Genomic DNA, 22,759 nt, shown 5'->3' on the forward strand with positions numbered 1-22,759 from the left:
GTTTAGTAGGTCTAAGCTCCCAGAGAGCCAGCCTAGCTGTCAGGGCCTGTCTACAACCAAGGGGGAGGGAGAGAAAGAGAGAGAGAGAGAGAGACTGACTAACTGTAAGTCCCTCATCCTAGGTAGGTATTTATATCTTTATAGGAGGCCCACCTAGTAACTCGAGTTTAGCTTTAGGTATTAGTGTAGAGGTTAGGGGCCACTTTGACATTCAAAATGAGACATACGAACAGAATAGTGTTCCCTTGTGAAGATTTGATGACCTTTGGAATGAGAAAACTCACCCAAAGATGAGATTTGTGCAATGTTCTCTCAACCTTGCTTGATGGACTCTCTATGTGGGTAACATCAAGCTAGGTTGAGAGAACATTGCACAAATCTCATCCTTGGGTGAGTTTCCTCAATCCGAAGGTCATCAAATCTTCACAAGGGAGCACTGGTCTGTTCGTACATTTCATTTTGAATGTCAAAGTGGCCCCTAACCTCTATACTAATAACTAAACCTCACCTCAAGTTACTAGGTGGGCCTCCTATAGAGATATAAATACCTACCTAGGATGAGGACTTTATGTCTTTCTCTCTCCCCCCCCCCCTCCCTCCCCTTGGTTGTAGAAGAGTCCTAACAGCTAGGCTGGGTCTCCAGGAGCTTAAAACATCACAAAATTGTGAACCCAGCCCACTCAGTCACAAATCACACCCCAACCCCCTCCCTTTTTTCTGATTTGCATAGCTCCATGCATTATGGTGCTTTTGCAGGCGTTAATGGGGCTTAACGCATGCGAAAACGTCTTATAGCAAATTGATAAATGGCCCTGCATATGAGACAAAATTATACCCGCATAATGACTTAGAATTTAGTTGCATAAGTTGGGGGCAGTCCAGGGGCAGGCAGGAGGCATTTTGGGGCAGGTTAGATTTATCTTAATAAGTTATTTGGCTAACTCCAATTCAGAGAAAGCTACTTAACCAATGAAGCTAACTCTGGTCACACTATAAGACTGTCCAAAAGTTAGCCGGATATACTTATCTGGCTAACTTTAAAGATATCTGGGTAAATACAGAGGAGTAGCCACACTGCTGAATATCCCCATTAAGTTAGCCATATAGATAAATCTGTCTAACTTAACTAGCCACTCTGTGGCTGAATATCTGCCCCTCTGATGATATTTTAAAATAGAAGGTCAAAATTGGCCCTTATACTTCTCAAACGTCATCACAGTTTAGCATGAGATAGATGGCAAAGTAAGTATGCATTACATCTTCAGAAATAACTACAAAAATAATATCTACAAGTCTTTAAGGTATAGTTAGGATTTTTGCATTACTGCATCTGTGAAACAATTAGCATGCTTACTTGTTGTTGCACTAAGAATATGGACTGTTTTGCAAAGTTTTGCGTCTTAGTCCCTTATTGACTTTGATTTCATGTCAAACTAGTGCAAGCTAATTTATGCATATTAGCAATGACACTATCACAAATAAACCTTGATTGCATGTGTTCAACAATACTCATTCTCACTCACTGTCCTGGTGTTCTATCAGTGCTCCCCTCCCCCCAAACATGACATCCCAATCTGTGGCCCCTGTTTCTTTCTTAATCACATATGAAAGAATACACTTAGATTCATTATAAAGAATAAGCACATGGCTGTACCTTTTATTATACAATAATCAATTGGGATTTATCAGGGCTTTTTTATTTGGTTCCTCATAAGTTTTGGTTGCTCATGAGGTAGGAGCTAAAGTTTAGCATGGTAATGACTTATTCATGTCAAATTCTAATGGTGAAAGGAGCAGAAAATTTAGAACTTGCAGTTTATCCAGGTAAATCAAAAATTACTCAATCTTTTTTCAATATTGGCCTCTTAGAGGTCCATATTCAAAAGCATTTAGCCGGCTAACTCAGAAGTTAGCCGGCTAAATACATGTTTGGGAATTATCTGGCTCAGTTCTAGCTGGTTAATAAATTAATTGTCCAGAATTTAGCTGGCCAAGTTTAGGGCATTCCAGAGGCATAAATGGGAGGAGTTGAGTTAGCCAGCTAAGTCTTTTTGGGCCAAAGAGCTGTCCTAAGGAAAGGTTACTATTGTTATGAACCCTGCCCGAGGAGCTAATCCCCACAAGCAGGTACTCACCTTACTCCCATGCTGTTCCCGATGTGGCTGGTTGCCGCCGGAGTCGGACCTTTTTGCGCGGCCGGAGCCGTGGACTTTCCTCCCTCATGCAGCCCGGAGGCTGCCCTTGGTATCCTGCTTCACTGCGGCCGGAGCCACGAACTTTCTGTCCTCTTCACGGCTGGAAGCCGCCGCCACCGCCTTTATGACCTTTGTGGCAGGAGGCCACATCCCCAGGCTCGATTGGTGGCTGGAGCCACCCCCAGTGCTTCCTGCAGCAGCTGGAGCCACTGCCTCATCGGGGCCTGCGTTCAGGCCCAACCCTGCTGCCTCTGATGCTACATCGGTGCAGGACCGCTGTCCACGGTCCTGCACAGCCAGCTTCCTGCCTCTAGGCATGCGGCCGCGCCTCTCTGCAGTATTTAAAGGGCCCAAGGCCGGATATACCCTGGGCCCCACCTATGGACTATTTCCTGCTCCAGCCCTATAAAAGGGCTGGTCTTGCCATTGTTCCTGGCCTTGCATCGGAGTTACTTCACTCTGGAGGCTCCTGCCTGCCAGAGCTCTTCAGGTCTTCTTCATGGAGCTCCTCATCGTCTCTTCTTCTTGTCATGCCATGTCTTGATTGCCTGAAGTCCCTGTCCAGGTGTCCTGGTGTCTTGTCTTTGATCATCCGCTTCCTGATGTCACAGGGTCCTTGGTGTCTTGCTCCTGTGTCTTCAGCGCTCCTGAGCCTTCTGTTCCTGTCAGGCCTTTGGTTCCTCAGATGTTGTCTTTCCCGAGCTTGGAGTGGCCTGCAGGTGAAATTTGTTCCTGTGCTCCTGAGCCATCTTGTCCTGCCAGCCTTTGTGGAGCTCCAGATGACATATGGCTCTGTTGTCGAAGTTCTGCCTCAGCTGGATTCTTCTCTGCGCTCGTCCCGCTCTCCATGTGGTCCGTGACCAACCTCCTCCGGCTGTGTAGGGCGCGCAGTGGGACAGGGTTGTTCACGACCAGCCCATTGGGTCTGCCCGTGAAGGTGGGCTGAGTAGGGTGCCCTGAGAGACAGTGCCAATGTCCTCCTGCCCAGCTTCTCGTCTCATCTGGACTTCATCATGTTCCCCATCTCTGATGCCGTTGCATCAGCCTTGGTGTCTTGTCTTCAACAGCCCTGGTGTCATGTCTTCATGTCAAAGCCTCCATCTGCCCTCATCCTCAGGCCGGCCTGCTGCTCCAGGCCGATCCAAGCGGCAGGTCCGAAAGGGCTCGGAACAGTCGGAGGACCGTTCCCCTACCAACATCATCTTGTTGTTGGCACTGGGAGCTTGCAGGCAGGCCTGGCAGAGGGTAAGACCGTAGTTCCGCCGTGCTGGAACACGCCGTCAACCCTCGGATCGGTCCTGGATCCGTCTGGGGTTGGGCTGAGGCCCAAGGGCACACTAAAACACCCTGTTACGTAACAGAATGCAAGGCCTTCAGAGGCCGTTCTGACTGCTACATAACAACTATAGCTGGCTAACTTTAAGATAGGTGGCTATTTTCAATACTGCAGTTCCACTATTGAATATACCTCCAAAGTTAGCCAGATAAGTTTATCTAGCTATCTTTGCTTGCAGGATTGTGCCTGAATATGGACCTCTTAGTTACTAGGACACTAATCCTGATTTTAGCATGCACACTAACATTATTTTATTAGTCCCTTTTGTGACTCAGCCCTGAGATATTTGAATGCTAACATTTAAAATTTCAATGCTGTAATTTCTATGACTCAGTGTACTTTTAATTTTGACTTTTGGTATAGCAAAATTATATCACCTTAGGCTGTATAGTCAACATACTGCAATTTAATTTACATTGATCTACAAAAAAGGTTGTTCTCAACTGCAGCAAATCTGTAATATCTTTAATTATACGGTTCTAATGAAACTCTGAATCATTTTAAATTCTGAGAATATTTGTTCCTGTAAAGTTGTACAACTAGCAGAATTGTTGTTCAAGGTTCACTTTGTACACTGCAAAAGGAAATATTGCAGTACAAAATAGAGGAAAAAGTTATACACTACCATATTATTCCATATGATGATCTATTACAAATAATCTATAATTCTTCCATAATAAAATATAAATAAATAGCTCTCTTTTAGCCTGCTTTTTTCTTTTTAGAAGAGTAGCCTAGTGGTTAGAGAAATAGGCTATGAACCATGGAACCCAGGGTTCAAATTCCACTACCATTCCTTGTGACCATGGGCAAGTCACTTCACTCTCAATCACCTCAGGAACAAATGAGGTAATTTTCAAAGGAAAATGTAAATGTAAAAATAACAGACTATTGTTGCAATTTTCAAATCCTGTTTACCTACATTAACACGGGTAAAGCCTATTGACAATTCAACATAAGCTATTGAATTGTCAATAGGTTTTATCCATGTTAAAAGGGTAATTTTATAGGGGTTGATGTATTGACTGTTGCTGAAATGGCGCTATTTTTTGTGCATAATTGTTTTGAGCATGCACAACAAAACCCAATGACTCCATGGGATGAAATAAAGGAAGGGTATGCAAATGAGATATGCACAGAAAATCTGCACAAACCACATACATGCACATAAGGCCCTATGTAGAAACCCGTACAGAAATCCACACAGAAAACCCACATTAATTATTGACTATTGATTCTTGGGGTGAAAGCCTTCGCCGTTGATAAGACAGTGAAGAAGTTAGTGGTCCAGGAGTGGGACTGAATGTGGGTAGAGCAATGTCTAAGCCCTTCATGATTTAGCTCCGACCACATGGGAGCTGTAATGGCTGATGCCACTGAGCATGGGAAATGCAACAGAGGTTCTTGGCTGTTTAAAGTGACATGTGCCCTGAGAAGCTTGACCAGGGCTAGAATAGAATATCCATGGTCTGTTAGAGGATTTCTTTATGCAGACTGAGAATAGCTCTGGTGCTACTCTTTAGGTATGGACCCTCCCAAGGAATGGAACTGGGATTTGAACCCAGGGTTCCATGGTTCATAGCCCATTGCTCTAAACATTAGGCTACTCTTCTGAAAAGAAAAAGCAAGCTAAAATAGAGCTATATATTTACATTTTATTATGGCATGTAAAGTACTCATACACAAGAATATCCTATGGAAAATTCAATGGCATATGTTTTATCAATTTTCAAAAGCCCACTTACACAGCTAAAGTACAATTACATGTATAAAACCCAATGTTAAGTATGTAAATGTTTTATAAAATTATCCTCAATGTGCACTTAATGAGAATAAATGGACTTTTGAAAAATGCCATGATAATATGTTATATTTACTTACAGTATTACTTTGAAAATTACCCTGTAAAATTGTGAGCCTTCAGGGAGGGAAATACATATAGTGCGAGAAGGTAATCCTCTTTCTAGCACCTTAAAGGTGGAATATAAATAAAATGATCTAGCTATCCATCTATTCATCTATCTATCTACAGTATCTAATATATGATGTCTATCTTTATGCATAGTATATTCTGACAAGTTAAAAAATGAAGTAGAGATGTGTATCGTGTGATCGATCGTCTTAACGATCAATTTCGGCTGGGGGGGGGAGGGAATCGAATTGTCGCGGTTTTGTTTTTGTAAATATCGTGTAAATCGTAAATCGGGGAGGGCGGGAAAACCTGCACACTAAAACATCCCTAAAACCCACCCCGACCCTTTAAAATAAATCCCCCACCCTTCCGAACTCCCCCCAAATGTCTTAAATTACCTGGGGTCCAGTGGGGGGGTCCCGTTGTGATCTTCCACTCTCGGGCTACGGGTGCGTTGATAGAAAATGGCGCCGGCGCTACCTTTGCCCTGTGATATGGCAGGGCAAAGGTAGCGCCGGCGCCATTTTGGTTCCTATCCCCCGACATCACGAGCGTAGGAGATCACTCCCGGACCCCCGCTGGACCCCCAGGGACTTTTGGCCAGCTTGGGGGGGCCTCCTGACCCCCACAAGACTTGCCAAGAGTCCAGCAGGGGTCCGGGAGTGACCTCCTGCACTCGAATCGTGTTGCCGTACGGCTGGCGCCATTTTGCAATATGGCACCGGCCGTACGGCAACACGATTCGAGTGCAGGAGGTCGTTCCCGGACCCCCGCTGGACTTTTGGCAAGTCTTGTGGGGGTCAGGAGGCCCCCCCAAGCTGGCCAAGCTGGGGGTCCAGCGGGGGTCCGGGAGCGATCTCCTACGCTCGTGACGTCGGGGGACAGGAAGCAAAATGGCGCCGGCGCCATTTCTATCAACTCACCCGTGGCCCGAGAGTGGAAGATCACAATGGGAGCCCCCCCACTGGACCCCAGGTAATTTAAGACATTTTGGGGGGGTTCGGGAGGGTGGGGGATTTATTTTAAAGGGTCGGGGTGGGTTTTAGGGATGTTTTAGTGTGCCAGTTTTCCCGCCCTCCCCCTTCCCCCGATTTACGATTGTTGACGATAAATCGGGGGAATTCCTATTAAATATCGCCTCTAACGATTTTTGACGATTTAAAATATATCGGACGATATTTTAAATCGTCAAAAAATGATTCACATCCCTAAAATGAAGAATCTGAATAAAACATAATTATGATGCAAATGAGGCCTGGGTTACCACATAAGTTAAAGCACATGCTTACAAGTACACATGTACAGGTACATGTGTACTTACAAGTACACATGTACACATGTACATGTGTACTTGTAAGCGTGTACATGCAGACAATATAAAAAAAAATTTTACCTGCACTTCTTTGAGATGCAGGAAAGTTTTGTTGCAGTATTAAATCTGTGAAATATTTTGCATAATTTTTTCTGCACTAATAAATATTAAATAATAAGTTGTTTTGCATCAAATAAACTAAAGAGCATATATTGTTAACACTATCACAAGTAGTTTACAAGCACTTACATCACTTTTAGCACATGTAAATTAGCTTCCATGCATTAACGGTGCTGTTAACATGTGTTATCTGTTAGTGATTTCTTTAATGGATTTTAGTATATCAGCTTCATAGGGCCTGATATACTAAGATATTTTCCTATAGACACAGAATAGGAATAAAGCCTTGGCAGATTCATTCCTTAAGGAATCATTTACTAAGCTGCAGTATTTTCCCCCAGAGGAGGAATACTGCAATGTTTACTAAGCTGTAGAGATGTGAATCGTGTGCCTGATCGTTTTAATGATCAGGTTCGGATGGAGGGAGAAAAACATCGGATCGTTAGAGATGTGAATTGGAATCGGTTCCGATTCTTCCTTTGCTTCTCCCACCCTCCCGACCCCCCCAAAAACCTTTTACATGTACCTGGTGGTCTAGCGGGGGGTCCGGGAGCCATCCCTTCAATCATACCCTCGGTGCCGGTGCTACTGGACTGGTTTCAAAATGGTGCCGATTGCCTTTGCCCTCACTATGTCCTGTGACATAGTGACATAGTGAGGGCAAAGGCGATCTGCGCCATTTTGAAACCAGTCCAGCACCGGCACCGGCACCAAGGGTCTGATTGAAGGGATGGCTCCCGGATCCCCCGCTAGACCACCAGGTACATGTAAAAGGTTTTTGGGGGGCTCGAGAGGGTGGGAGAAGCAAAGGGGTAATTTGTAAAGGGTCAGGGTGGGTTTTTTTCTATCGGGCCATCGGCGCCATTTTTATCAGTGGTAGCCAAAATGGCGCCGATGGCCCAAGAGCGGGAGATCGTGCCGGAAACCCCCCCCCCCCCCACTGGACCACCAGGTAATTTAACATTTTGGGGGTGTTCAGGAGGGTGGGGGAGGGTAAAGGATTGGTTTTAAAGGGTCGGGGTGGGTTTAGGGGTTGTTTTGGTGTGCCAGTTTTCCCGCCCTCCCCCCAAATAATTCCCATACTCGATTTAACGATTTTTCACTATAAATCGAGGGAATTCCTATTGTATCGAGTCCCTTACCGATTAATGATGATTTTAAAATTATCGGACGATAATTTAAATCGTTAAAAAACGATTCACATCCCTACTAAGCTGTGGTATTTGGAACTACTGCTAAGTTAACCTTATGGTATTTTCTCCCTTGGTAAAATACCTTAGAAAAAAGAACAGTAGGTTAGTATGTGTGAGAATTCTGATTACAGTGCAGCCCTCCTGCCTGCAGAGGCCCCTTATTGTGCTGTAGTCTGAGCTGTAAGGGCTTTACCTTGAAGACTCTCCAAACCAACATTGCCACATCCATAAAAGCCTGCTTCATTCACAGTATCATTGCCTCAGCTTGGGTTTGACCACAGTCCTTGCTGTGGTCCTTTTTAGTTCTTGCCTTGTATCCTCATTTGTTGTCCTCTAGTTAGGTGGTTTTGTCATTGGTATTTTTTGTCTGTCCTGTTCCTATTTGTGTGCTGGTCAGTTTGTTTATTTGTTTTTATTTTGTTTCATCTTGTGGACACCCTTGTGCTTGTATCCCTGCTGGGGGAGGGGGGGGGGGTCTTGTGAGATCCCCATCCCAACCCTGCTGCCACTATAGGCAATAAAACAAAATAATTGGAATATTAGAGCTTGCACAAAGAAGCCCTTCTCCCCTTCCCAACCCCACCACTTTGAAACAATATACCCCCTAGGGTCTATGTTCCTAAAGTTTGGGGGTTACTAAGAGGGTTTCTGAGGTCAGGGGGGGTATATTGTTTCACATTTCAAGTTCTAATTCATATATTTTTTTTAAATCTTACTGCCTTGGGGCCTCTTTAGAGGCAGCAGGGGATGGGACAGGGTCTGAAAAGTGCCCCATGGGGTTTTCTACATGTTGAGAGGAGTTTGTTAAGCCACTTTGGCCATTTTTGTAGAAGCCTGGGAGCATCGAGATACAAGTTAACGTTCCATGCTCCCAGAGAAAGTTAGCTACAACTTCAGAATTGTAGCTTTCATGAAAATAATGGGTCTTAAAGTTGTTCATAATGAAGTGTTTATAAGTTAGTTAGAGTAAATTGTGGTTGTTTTTTCAAGGTATATATCATACTTTGATGTTAATATACTAAATTGCAACTTTTTCCAGAAAAAAAGTTCTCCACGGAATTCTTTTGCAAAGTTCCCAAAAGTGTATGAAGTTCCTGTCTGTGGCAATGAATGAAAAAATCTCATATCATTTTTCTACTGATGCTAATGAGCTTTAAACTGATTAATATCTATAGCAAAATTATATGTAAAGCAACCGCTAAACCCCAGTAAATATTGCAGATTAATTCATCATCCTCTTAGCGAGCAATTTTTAGACTACAATTAGGGCTTGCATGCTGGGAGGTACATTGTACCAATAAGCCTGCATACAAATTTGTATTTATTTATTTATTTATTTATTTATTTAACAGCTTTTCTATACTGACATTAAAATACACATCATATCGGTTTACATTTTAACAAAAAGGAGGAAAGTACAAAGAACAGGGGTAGGGGCGGAGGACAACAGTTCAGTATGAACCATGAGGCTCAGGAACAGCAATCCATTCAACATTGCAACTAATAAAGGCAAGAAAGGAGAGAGATGGAACATAATTTACAAGAATACAACATTTTTTACATATTTATATGTGCTGAATAATTGCATAAAATTTATAAATGGGAAATATAAAACAACAGATGAGGAAGGGTAACAGGAATCAACGAGATTAATCTGGGAAAGCTTGTTGAAAAAGCCATGTCTTTGCATTTTTCTGAAGTTGAACGGGCATGGCTCAAGGCGGAGGTTGAGAGGTAGAGTATTCCAGTGCGTGGGACCTGCAATTGAGAGAGCACGATCCCTTGTGGTTGTAAGTCAGGCTTTCTTAAGTGAGGGGTCTTGTAATGTGTATTTGCGGTTCGTTCTGGTGGGGCGGGCTGATTTTGTGAGTTGTAATGGTTCACTGAGCCATGAGGAATTATGTTTGTGGATGGCTTTATGTAGGATAGTAAGGGTTTTAAACAGGATACGGGAAGGAATGGGGAGCCAGTGTAGGTCTTTGAGGATGGGGGTTATGTGGTCTGATTTGCGAGCATTGCTGATTATCCTCGCCATTGCATTTTGTAATATCTGGAGAGGCCTGATGGAGGAGAGAGGGAGGCCAAGATATAAGGAGTTGCAGTAATCAAGCTTAGATGCTAACGTAGCTTGAATGAAAGTTTTGAGATCGTGAGTATGGAGTAGAGGCTTGAGCTTTTTTATGACCATGAGCTTATAAAAACCTCCTTTTATGACGGAGGTAATATGGTTTTTTAAGCTTAGATGTGGATCCACTAGGACACCTAGGTTTCGTATGGGGGATTGTGAGGTGAATGCAGAGGTCATGGGGTCGTTGGATGGAGAAAGCTTAAAGGTCTGTTGGTTGTGGATGAGGAGGAGTTCAGTTTTAGCAGAGTTGAGGGCAAGTTGTAAGGAGGTCAGAATAGAAGAGAGGCATTTCTCCCAGAAATTAAGGTAGCAGTAAGAGATTCACGGATAGGAATGATGATTTGGACATCATCTGCATAGATATAGAATTTGAGACCGAGGTCTGAAAGAAGATGACAGAGTGGGAGGAGGTATATGTTAAATAGGGTAGAGGAGAAGGAAGAGCCTTGGATAACACCTTGCGAGAGGGTGAGGTAGGAGGATTCTGAAGTACCTAGTTTAACAGAGAAGCGTCTGTTAGGTAGAATCTGAACCACAGGAGGGCTGTGCCAGAGATGCCGATGTTGGCTAGTTGGGAGATAAGGAAATTGTGACTTATCATATCAAAAGCCGCAGAGATGTCAAGGAAGGCGATGAGGAAGTTATGACCTTGGTCAAGGCCAATGAGGAGGAAGTCCGTGAAGGATAGCAGGAGGGTTTCGGTACTTAAGTTTTTGCGAAAGCCAAACTGTGAGGACTGGAGTATGTCATTGTCATCTAGGTATTCCATGAGTTGGGTGTTTACTACCTTCTCCATGATTTTAGAAATGAGGGGGAGATTTTAGATGGGACAGTAGTTGGCTGGGTCTTTGGGGTCAAGGGAGGGCTTCTTGAGAAGGGGTTTCACTACTGCATGTTTAATGGGATCGGAAACTGAGCCAGTGGAGATGGAGCAGTTAATAATATCTGCTAGAGGTTGTGCAATAATATTGGGGATGGAGAGTAGGGTTTTTGTGGGTATGGTTTCAGAAGGGTGGGAGGCGGGCTTGGATTTCTTGAGGATTGCCTCAATTTCCTTAGCGGAGGTGAGGTCAATGGAGCTTAGTGAATTTTTCAGGGGGGAGGGGATGTGTTTGGGCTGGGGAGAGCAGGGCGTGGAGATGGTAGCGGTGGGGAAGGTGAGGAGAAAGTTATCTATTTTGTTGTGGAAGAACCGAGCAAGTTCTTCACATTTAGTGCTAGCTTCTTCATCAGTGATGGTGGGGATGGAGGGATTAGTAAGGGCTGCGACATATGAGAAGAGGGCTTTGGGGTTGAAACTGTATTGATGAATCTTAGAGGCATAGTAGTCACGTTTGGTTTTTTGAATGGTAAGGCGGTATGTATGTAGGTAGGATTTGTAGGAGATGGAGCGCAGTGGGTTCGGGTCTTTACGCCAAGCTCTCTCTATGAGTCTAAGGTTGTTTTTCATTTGGTGCAGTTCTGTTGTGTACCAGGGCTTGTTATTGGAGGGAGAGGGGCGTTGCTTGCGGGTGGTGAGGGGGCATATTTTATTGGCTATGTCTTGTGTGAGGCTGCTCCAGGAATTGAGTGCAGAGTCGGGGGAGGAGCAGTCAAGTTTGTTGAGTGATTCGGAGAGTGCTGTGGTAAGCTCATCAGTAGTGCAAGTTTTGCGGAAGGAGTAGGAGTTGTTGTTTTGTGTGAGGTTGTGGGAGTTAGTGACGCTTAAGGTGAGTTGAGTCTCAATAAGAGCATGGTCAGACCATGGAACAGGGGTGCAGGTGGAGGGTGAAGGGACCTGGATACAGGAATTAGTGAAGATGAGGTCAAGGGTATGTCCTGCATTGTGCAGGTAGGAATATGTGAGTACTTCATACCCACATATTTTCTACCTGCTTTGAAGCTGGTGAAAAGTATGCATGTGAAAGTATGTGTAGGGGTTTCAAAATCAAATCCCTGCATGCGCTTTCCCTCGCCCTCATTTAACCATGCACCTTTTCATTCACAGGTAAAAATACACATGCTGTGAACAGTAGGCATTCTTTTACCAGCTCTGAGAGTGGAAGGAAAATTATTAGACCAACCCTGACAGTGGAAGGGAAATTTTCTGACTAGCCCTGGGAGTTGAAAGGACATTTTCAGATCATGATATATGTGGGAATCATCTACATAGAAAGATGTGGAAGAGAGGTTCTGGAAGCCAAATTTAAGCTCTTATGTAGAAAGTTGAAATTCAGAATCTTAGTGTTCCATTCTCTGAAATGTTTCTTATTCCAAACACTGAACTCTAGAAGCAGGCAGAGCTTCAGAGTCTCAGGAGTGGATGAGACAATGGTACAGGGAAGAGAAATGTATTTTTTTTTAAGAACTGGGCAACCCTTTGGGGAAGAGGGAGTCTATTCTGAAAGGATGGGCTCTACCTTAACCAGGGTGGAAATAGGCTGTTGGCACTAATCTTAGAAAGGAGATAGAGCAGCTTTTAACTAGAACATGGGGGAAAGCTGACAAGTGCTCAGCAGTGAATAATTCAGATGGAGATATCTTCAAAGGATACTAAAATAACAGGAGTTAGGATATCATTATAAAGAGGTTCCAATGAATGCAATATGTTACGGTTCCCGGCTGCGGGATGCCATGGCCGGGCTCCTACCTCCCCCTAGTCCAGCTCGGTGGTGCCTCCTGACGGCCTCCTGCTCCTTCTGGGCCGCAGCTTAGCACCTCCGCAGCGGCGTCTCCACGAGGGAGATGCCGCTGAATGCCAGCACTTCCTCCTTCGGCCCCGCCTTCTAGGTGTGCGCATGCGCAGGAGGATGTAATTTAAAGGGACCTCAGCGGGAGATGACAGCCCGGCCCGCAGAGTGACGTCAGACACCAGCAATATTTAAACCAACTCCAGCCTTCAATCCTGGCCTTGCAACAAGGTTCACTCACTTGAGTCTTGCTAGTTGCAGTCCCTTCCTGTTCCTGCCTTGTTCTCTCTCCAGCCTTCCTTGTCGTCTCCTGGCTCCTGACTTGGTTCATCTCCTGGCTCATGACTTCAGCTCTTTTCCTGGATGTCTGCTGTCTGCCGCCTGCCCCGACTCCTGGGTAGCTCCATTTTGGAGACCTCGCTTAACTCCAACCGGCTTGGGTCCTCACGGACTCCTCCTGGGGGGACCTCGGGTTTCCAGTGGTGAGGTTCCAGTTGGTCTCCTGGTTCCAGCTACTCCTCCGCTCCGCAACTCCTGGACTACTCTTCAGGTACTCACATTCAGGAGACCAAACATAAGTCCAAGTGGCTTGGATCCTCAAGGGCTCCTCCCGGGCAGGATCTCGGGCTTCCAGTGGTGAAGATTTGGTGGGTCTCCTGACTTGAACCACCTCCTGGCTACGACTCCCACTGTGGGCCTTCTCACAGTGCGCCATCCTCATCTCTAGCCGGCTCAAGGGTCCAAAACTCTACAGTTTGCAAGGCCATTGACCCGGTGGACCTAGCTGGCCTCCAGGCCATTCCTGGTATCGCTCAGAGGCTGCAACAGCAGCAACACTGCTTAGATGTTCTGACGACAACAGTTGAGAGACTGGCAAACCTTTTGGATTCTACGTCCCCGGTAGCACCTCCTGCTTCTGTTCCGATGCCAAGTCCTGGACCCACGACTTCCACGCAGCTGCCAGCTCCTCCCAGGTACTTGGGTGAAGCCAAACAGAGCTGTGGGCTCCACAACCAATGTTACGTACGGTTTACCTTGCTGCTGACCAAATTTCCGTCGGATCTGGAGAAGACCAGCTATATCATTTCCTTGTTGGAAGAGAAGGCCCTGGCCTGGGCTTCGCCATTATGGGAATGAAACGATCCCATCCTGGGAAACTTGCAACAATTTGTCTCTACATTTAGATAGATTTTTGATGAGCCAGCTCGCAAGTCAATGACAGTTGCAGAGTTACTACGGCTATGCCAGGGTTCCCGTTCTCTCGCTGAGTACGCGGTCGAATTCTGCACGTTGGAACCGAAATAGAATGGAGGGAGGACAGTCTCCATGGTATTTTCCTGGAAGGATTGTCCTCGCATCTTAAAGATAAGCTAATGGCAAGGGATCTTCCTGATGACTTGGACAGCATGATTGACCTGGCAGGAAGGGTCGATCGCCGTCTCCAACAATGCTTCCGAGAAGGGAGATTGGTTCGAAGACTGGTAAACCTAGCCCCCGCATTTTACTGACCTATGTCTTCTAGAGATGTGAATCGTTTTCCATATCGTCTTAACGATAGAAATCGTGTGGCAGGGCAAGAAAATCGTGTTAGGCACGATTTTTTAGTTAAAAAATCGTTAAAAATCGTTTTTTCCGATTAGTGCGCACTAACTGGGAGTTAGTGCGCACTAACTGAAAATGATACAATTTGACACTTTTCAGGTCAGTTAAGGTCAGTTTAGGAATGAATATGTATTCCTATTGGCTGCCCTCTTATTTATTCATGTTACCAAGCTTCCCACTGACAGTATATGGGGGATGGGAAATGGAAACAGTTGGTAGCTTGACAAAACAAGTAATGTGATCAGTCAATGTGACTAGAACTTGTGCCCTAACCCTGATACCAGGGGTATTGTGATCTTCCTGCACACAGTGCCCTATCCCTATTAATACCAGGAGTGTTGTGATCTTCCTGCACACAGTGCCCTATCCCTATTAATACCAGGAGTGTTGTGATCTTCCTGCACACAGTGCCCTAACCCTGGCACCAGGGGTGTTGTGATCTTCCTGCACACAGTGCCCTATCCCTATTAATACCAGGAGTGTTGTGATCTTCCTGCACACAGTGCCCTAACCCTGGCACCAGGGGTGTTGTGATCTTCCTGCACACAGTGCCCTATCCCTATTAATACCAGGAGTGTTGTGATCTTCCTGCACACAGTGCCCTAACCCTGGCACCAGGGGTGTTGTGATCTTCCTGCACACAGTGCCCTATCCCTATTAATACCAGGAGTGTTGTGATCTTCCTGCACACAGTGCCCTATCCCTATTAATACCAGGAGTGTTGTGATCTTCCTGCACACAGTGCCCTATCCCTAATACCAGGGGTGTTGTGATCTTCCTGCACACAGTGCCCTATTCCTGATACCGGGGGTGTTGGGATCTTCTTGCACACATCCCGGTATCAGGGATAGGGCACTGCATGCAGGAAGATCACAACACTCCTGGTATCAGGAATAGGGCACTGTGTGCAGGAAGATCACAACACCCCTGGTATTAGGGATAGGGCACTGTGTGCAGGAAGATCACAACACTCCTGGTATTAATAGGGATAGGGCACTGCATGCAGGAAGAGCACAACACCCCTGGTATCAGGGATAGGGCACTGTGTGCAGGAAGATCACAATACCCCGGAGGAGTGAGGGTCAGGCAGCTCCCCCCTGTCTGTGAAGCCAGCCTCTCACTAGTAATGCAGGGAGGGAGCTGTCTCAGACTTCACCATCCTCCCCCCCCCCCCCCCCCACCCACACACCATTCACTAGCTGGGACATGGGGGAAGTCAGGAGTGAGGGTCAGGCAGCTCCCCCCTGTCTGTGAAGCCAGCCTCTCACTAGTAATGCAGGGAGGGAGCTGTCTCAGACTTCACCATCCTCCCCCCCCCCCCCCTCGCCCACACACCATTCACTAGCTGGGACATGGGGGAAGTCAGGAGTGAGGGTCAGGCAGCTCCCCCCTGTCTGTGAAGCCAGCCTCTCACTAGTAATGCAGAGAGGGAGCTGTCTCAGACTTCACCATCCTCCCCCCCCCCCCCCTCACCCACACACCATTCACTAGCTGGGACATGGGGGAAGTCAGGAGTGAGGGTCAGGCAGCTCCCCCCTGTCTGTGAAGCCAGCCTCTCACTAGTAATGCAGGGAGGGAGCTGTCTCAGACTTCACCATCCTCCCCCCCCCCCTCACCCACACACCATTCACTAGCTGGGACATGGGGGAAGTCAGGAGTGAGGGTCAGGCAGCTCCCCCCTGTCTGTGAAGCCAGCCTCTCACTAGTAATGCAGGGAGGGAGCTGTCTCAGACTTCACCATCCTCCCCCCCCCCTCACCCACACACCATTCACTAGCTGGGACATGGGGGAAGTCAGGAGTGAGGGTCAGGCAGCTCCCCCCTGTCTGTGAAGCCAGCCTCTCACTAGTAATGCAGGGAGGGAGCTGTCTCAGACTGGTATCAGGGATAGGGCACTGAGTGCAGGAAGATCACAACACCCCTGGTATCAGGAATAGGGCACAGGTTCTAGTCATATTGACTGATCACATTACTTTTTTTGTCAACTACCAACTGTTTTCATTTCCCATCCCCCCAACCATCACCTCAGTTGGAACCTTGGTAACATCAATAGATAAGAGGGCAGCCAGCCAATAGGAATACATATTCATTCCTAACTGACCTTTACTGACCTGGATAGTGTCAATAATTTGTATCATTTTCTGTTAGTGTTCCTGAGTTTCCATTTCCATTTCCCATCCCCCCAATCATCACCTCAGTGGGAACCTGGTTAACATCAATAGATAAGAGGGCAGCCAGCCAATAGGAACACATATTCATTCCTAACTGACCTTTACTGACCTGAAAAGTGTCAATTTGTATCATTTTCAGTTAGTGCGCACTAACTCGAGTTAGTGCGCACTAACTTGGAGTTAGTGCGCACTAACTCCCGTTAGTGTGCACTAACACGATTTAACGATTTTTAACGATAAATCGTTAGAATTTCTATTGTATCGTGTTCTATAACGATTTAAGACGATATTAAAATTATCGGACGATAATTTTAATCGTTAAAAAACGATTCACATCCCTAATGTCTTCTCCCTCTGCTTCCTCGGGCAGCCAAGGGGTGGAGCCTATGCAGTTAGGATGAATCTCTCTCAAGAGGAACGGAGATGTCGACACTCGCTAGGTCTCTGCCTATACTGCAGGAATAAGGGGCACTTTCTAGCCCAATGTGGTGAATGTCTGGAAAATGCCAGAACCTTGGTGTCATCGGGGAGCTGACCCTAGGTAATACAAAACCCGCTCCTCAATGTACCATACCGGTTACCCTCGAATACTCCGGTGGATCCTTCACCACATTGGCTTTCCTTGACTCTGGAGCTGGAGGAAACTTCATTCTGGCTGAACTCATTCAGCAATTACAGCTGACCATACTACCTCACTTTCCCCCACTCTGAATCTCTTCAATTTATGAAACTTCCCTCCTGGGGAATACCTCTACCTGCACGAAGCCTCTAACTCACCGTACTGTCCTCCTACACACCAAGGAAATTTAATTCCTTGTACTAGAGAGGGACATGCATCCCATTCTCCTGGGCTTACCTTGGCTCCAGAGACACTCTCCAGTTATCCAATGGGATATCCTCCAACTCGCATCCTGGATCCCATCTTGTTTTACTTCCTGCTTGGCTACTGTTCAGCGCCCCTGTGTTCCGTTCTTGACTACATCCCTGACTATATCCAAACCCTATCTGGACTACATGGATGTCTTCTCTAAAGAAAAGGCCGAACTCCACCCAAATCATCGGCCCTTTGATTGCGCCATAGACTTGCTGCCGGGTACCACAACCCCTAGGGGTCATGTATACCCTTTATTGCTACCGGAAACCTGAGCTATGTCTAGCTACATCCAGGAAAACCTAGATCGTGGCTTCATTCGACCTTTCACATCTCCCGCTAGAGCCAGATTCCTTTTCTTGGCGAAAAAATATGGGTCACTCAGATCCTGTATCGACTGTCGGGGCCTCAACACCATCACGCAACGTGACCAATATCCATTGCCACTGATTCCAGAGCTTTTAGACCGGCTGCAGGGAGCCACAATTTTACCAAGTTTGAACTCAGGGATGCGTACAACATAATAAGAATACGTTCTGGTGATGAATGGAAAACTACATTCAATACTCAAGACGGGCACTACGAGTACTTGGTCATGTCCTTTGACTTATGCAATGCCCCTGCGGTTTTCCAAAACCTCATGAATAAGGTCCTAAGAGATATGCTACACACTTCCATCATCGTATATTTGGATGATGTATTGATTTACTCTAAAGACCTCGCTACGCATCGCTTACATATGAAAAAAGTGTTACAAAAACTTCAAGACAACCGTCTCTTTGCCAAGTTGGAAAAATGCCAATTCGAACAGGAATTCCTGCCCTTCCTGGGGTACGTTGTGTCCTCTACAGGTTTCCACATGGATCCAGACAAAGTAGCAGCCATCAAGGATTGGCCTCGACCAGTGGGGTTTAAAGCTCTGTAACGTTTCCTTGGGTTCGCCAACTTCTACCGCCAGTTTATCCCATACTACTCTCAGATGGTGGCTCCCCTTACTGATCTTACTAAGAAAGGGGAGGATGCCAGGAACTGGTCCCCGGCAGCGCTACTAGCCTTTCAGGAGTTGAAGGGAGCCTTCCTTCAGGATATGTGTTTACACCATCCAGATCCACAGCATCAGTTCATCATGGAAGTGGACGCATCTGACATTGTGGTAGGGGCCCTCCTCAGCCAAATATCTAACAAAGGTAAAACTTTACCATGTTCCTATTTCTCTCGGAAGTTATATCCTGCTGAGAAGAATTACGGTATAGGGGACAAGGAACTATTAGCTATTAAGCTAGCCTTCAAAAAATGGCACCAGTGGCTGGAAGGGGCCCAAAATACCACTATTGTCTATACGGACCACAAGAATCTAGAGTTTTTGTGTTGAGCGCAACGTCTCAATCTGCGGCAAGCTCGATGGTCTCTATTTTTCAGTTGCTTCGATTTTTCTCTCCGCTACAAATCAGCTGCTAAGAACATATGGGCAGATGACTTATCCTGCACTTCAGAGACAGAGGATGATCTCAACCCTCCTCAATACATCCTAGACCCAGCTAAAGTCCTCATTGCGGCTTCTGAGCCTGTTCCTGCGGGGAAGACTGTGCCAGTTCACCTAAGGAGGAAAGTTTTGTCATGGGCTCATGATTACCTGATGGCAGGACATCCTGGAAGAGCCCGCACCCTGGAACTCTTAACCAGATACTACTGGTGGACCCAGATCAAGAAGGATGTGCAACTGTATGTTAGCTCCTGTCCTACTTGTGCTAGACAAAAACCCTTGCCTGGTCATCCCTGGGAACTTCTCCAACCACTACCTATTCCAATGGAGCCATGGACCCATCTACCTACTGATTTCATAGTAGCCCTGCCACCCTCAGAAGGGAAGACCATAATATGGGTTACAGTTGATAGATTCTCCAAGATGGCCCACTTTGTGCCTCTATCCAAGCTACCCACGGCCCTTGAACTGGCACAACTCTTTACCTTACATATCTTCTGTGCCCACGGACTGCCACTCCATATTGCCTCTGACCGAGGGTCTCAGTTCACAGCCAAGTATTGGAAGGCACTGTATAAAAAGTTTGGGGTCCAATTGGACTTTACTATGGCCTTTCACCCACAAGGCAACGGCCAAGTGGAACATACCAATCAAACTTTGAAAGTGTTCCTCCGAGCTTTTGTAGGAGACAAACAAGACGACTGGGTGACCTTACTGCCCTGGGCCGAATTCTCGTATAACCACCACCACCAGCCTGTCCCCCTTTCAGCTAGTTTACGGAAAACAACTCAAGCCACCTCTGCCTCTGCCTCTGACCATACCAACTCCAGCAGCGCAGCTAACAGCCCGACAGTTACATGATCTCTGGAGATCCACTTAGAAGAGGTTACGACAGACTGCTGCTACCACAAAGAAACATGCAGACAGACTGCGTCGTCCCACTCCAGTATTTCTCCCTGGAGATAAGGTGTGGTTGAGCACTATGAACATTCGATTGCAGATTCCTTCCATGTGCCTGGCCCCTAGGTACATTGGCCTGTTCGCTGTATCGGAGCGAGTAGGCACTGTTTCCTACCATCTATGTCTTCCGTCCACACTAAAGATTCATAATGTCTTCCACATGTCCTTATTCAAGCCTTTGGTCTTGTCAGCCTTCCATGACAAGCCTCCAGAACCCACCACACCGGTGGCAGAGGAGGTAACCATCTACCAAGTAAAAGAGGTCTTAGATGTCTGCTTCCATCACAGAAGATGGGAGTATCTTCTCTCATGGGATGGATATGGTCCTGGGGAGAATACTTGGGAACCTGCCTCCAACATTCTGGACAAGACTCTCCTCCACCAGTTATATTTAGACCATCCTGCAAAGCCAAAGCCCCTGAGGAGGGGGCATAAGAGGGGGGGTACTATTACAATTCCCGGCTGTGGGACGCCACGGCCGGGCTCCTACCTCCCCCTAGTCCAGCTCAGCGGTGCCTCCCGATGGCCTTCTGCTCCTTCTGGGTCACAGCTCGGCCACTCCGAGGTGGCATCTCCATGAGGGAGACGCCGCCGAACGCCAGCACTTCCTCCTTTGGCTCCACCTCCTAGGCACGCGCGCACGCAGGAAGCTGTAATATAAAGGGACCTCGGCAGGAGATGACTGCCCGGCCTGCGGGAGTGACGTCAGATGCCGGCAATATTTAAACCATCTCCAGCCTTCAGTCCTGGCCTTGCAACGAGGTTCACTCGCTTGAGTCTTGCTAGTTGCAGTCCCTTCCTGTTCCTGCCTTGTTCCCTCTCCAGCCTTCCTTGTCATCTCCTGGCTCCTGACTTTAGCTCTTCTCCTGGATTTTTGCTGTCTGCCGCCTGCCCCGACTCCTGGGTAGTTCTGTTCCGGAGACCTTGCCTAAGTCCAAGTGGCTCGGGTCCTCATGGGCTCCTGCTGGGGGGACCTCGGGCTTCTAGTGGTGAAGTTCAAGTTGGTCTCCTGGTTCTAGCTACTCCTCCGCTCCGCAACTCCTGGACTACTCTTCAGGTACTCGCATTCAGGAGACCGCACATAAGTCCAAGTGGCTCAGATCCTCAAAGTCTCCTCCTGGGGGGATCTCAGGCTTCCAGTGGAGAAGATTTGGTGGGTATCCTGACATGAACTGCCTCCCAGCTATGACTCCCACTGTGGGCCTTCTCACAGTGCGTCATCCTCATCTCTAGCCGGCTCAAGGGTCCACGGACTCTACACAATAGTAGTCCATGTTCCTATAATAAAGAACCACCTGTTTAAAGATTCCAAAATACCAATGTCAAGTGATAAGCAGATTGATAATACCAACAAAAAGTATACTTTATAATGTCCAATGCTATTGCCAGAAGTTTAAAAGTAAGATGGAAGAGATAGAATGTATAATATTGAATGAAGAGGCAGACATAATTGGCATCTCATACACTGGTGAAAGAAGGATAGCCAATAGAACAATGTTGTAACAGGGTACACATTATATCACAATGTTAGTTTGGATCAAATTGGTTGGGGGTTGGCACTTTATGTTAGGGATGGCATATTGTCCAACAGGAAACGATCCTGCAGAAGACAGGGACGGTAACTTTCAAACAGGCATGTGGGTGCACATATACACATGTGCTTCGGCTTGCACCCAGAGAAGTGTCAATTTTATAACATGTGCACACATACACATGCATGTTATAAAATAGCAATAACACTTGTATCATAGTTTAAGTCGGCTTACAGATATGCAATTGCCTGTATTTTTTAACATATGTACATCGGCTTTTGTGCATGCATCTGCCTGCCTTATAAAATCAGGTGGACATGCGCAAGTGCCAGATGTGTGTCCATCTCACAATTTCAGCGAACATCCAGCTTTTTAAATTCACTTTTAATGCACAGTAGAATCCTTATGTGTAGAAATTGCATGGTTAATGCGGAAGAGTGTAGAGGTATCTATCATCCACTTGGCAAAAATGAACAGAAGTAAGATGTAATGCTAATAGAGATTAGGGAAGCTAATAAATTTGGCAGCACATTAATAATGGGAGTTTTCAATTACCACAAATTTAATATCAAGGAGAGTCAATATGGCAACCCAAGTATAAACTTTAACAAGAAAAGGGGCCAAAAAATAGCTTTTTACCACAAGCCTAAATGACGGTGTCAGCAAGCCTGTCATTGTAGTTTTGACAAAAAACCCAACCGGTCTTCTCAATCATTCGCCATCATTATTTTCTTTATTGAATATCAGAAAAAAAAAATGTGTTATGTATTTTTTCAATTTTCTTAAAAAGTACTCAATTTTTTTAAAAAGTACTCAACTCTCGTCCATGAGAGATATATATAAATGGCAGTCTCTTTTATACAATAATAAACACAGCCCAACACGGCCGGTGTTTCGCAATAAATTGCTTCTTCAGGGGCATATGAGAATATTATTGCAAGAGTCTTTGCCGATTTCAAAATTGACTCAAGGTCTCTGTAGTCATCTTCTCCCGAGAAGAAGACTACAGAGATCTTGAGTCCATCTTCTCCTGAGAAGATGACTACAGAGACCTTTAGTCCATTTTGAAATCGGCAAAGACTCTTGCAATAATATTCTCATATGCCCCTGAAGAAGCAATTTATTGCGAAACACCGGCCGTGTTGGGCTGTGTTTATTATTTTATAAAAGAGACTGCCATTTATATATATCTCTCATGGACGAGAGTTGAGTACTTTTTAAGAAAATTGAAAAAATACATAACAAAAATATTTTTTCTGATATTCAATAAAGAAAA

This window comes from Rhinatrema bivittatum, chromosome 5 (genome assembly GCF_901001135.1).
Source record: "Rhinatrema bivittatum chromosome 5, aRhiBiv1.1, whole genome shotgun sequence".
Lineage (NCBI taxonomy): Eukaryota > Metazoa > Chordata > Amphibia > Gymnophiona > Rhinatrematidae > Rhinatrema > Rhinatrema bivittatum.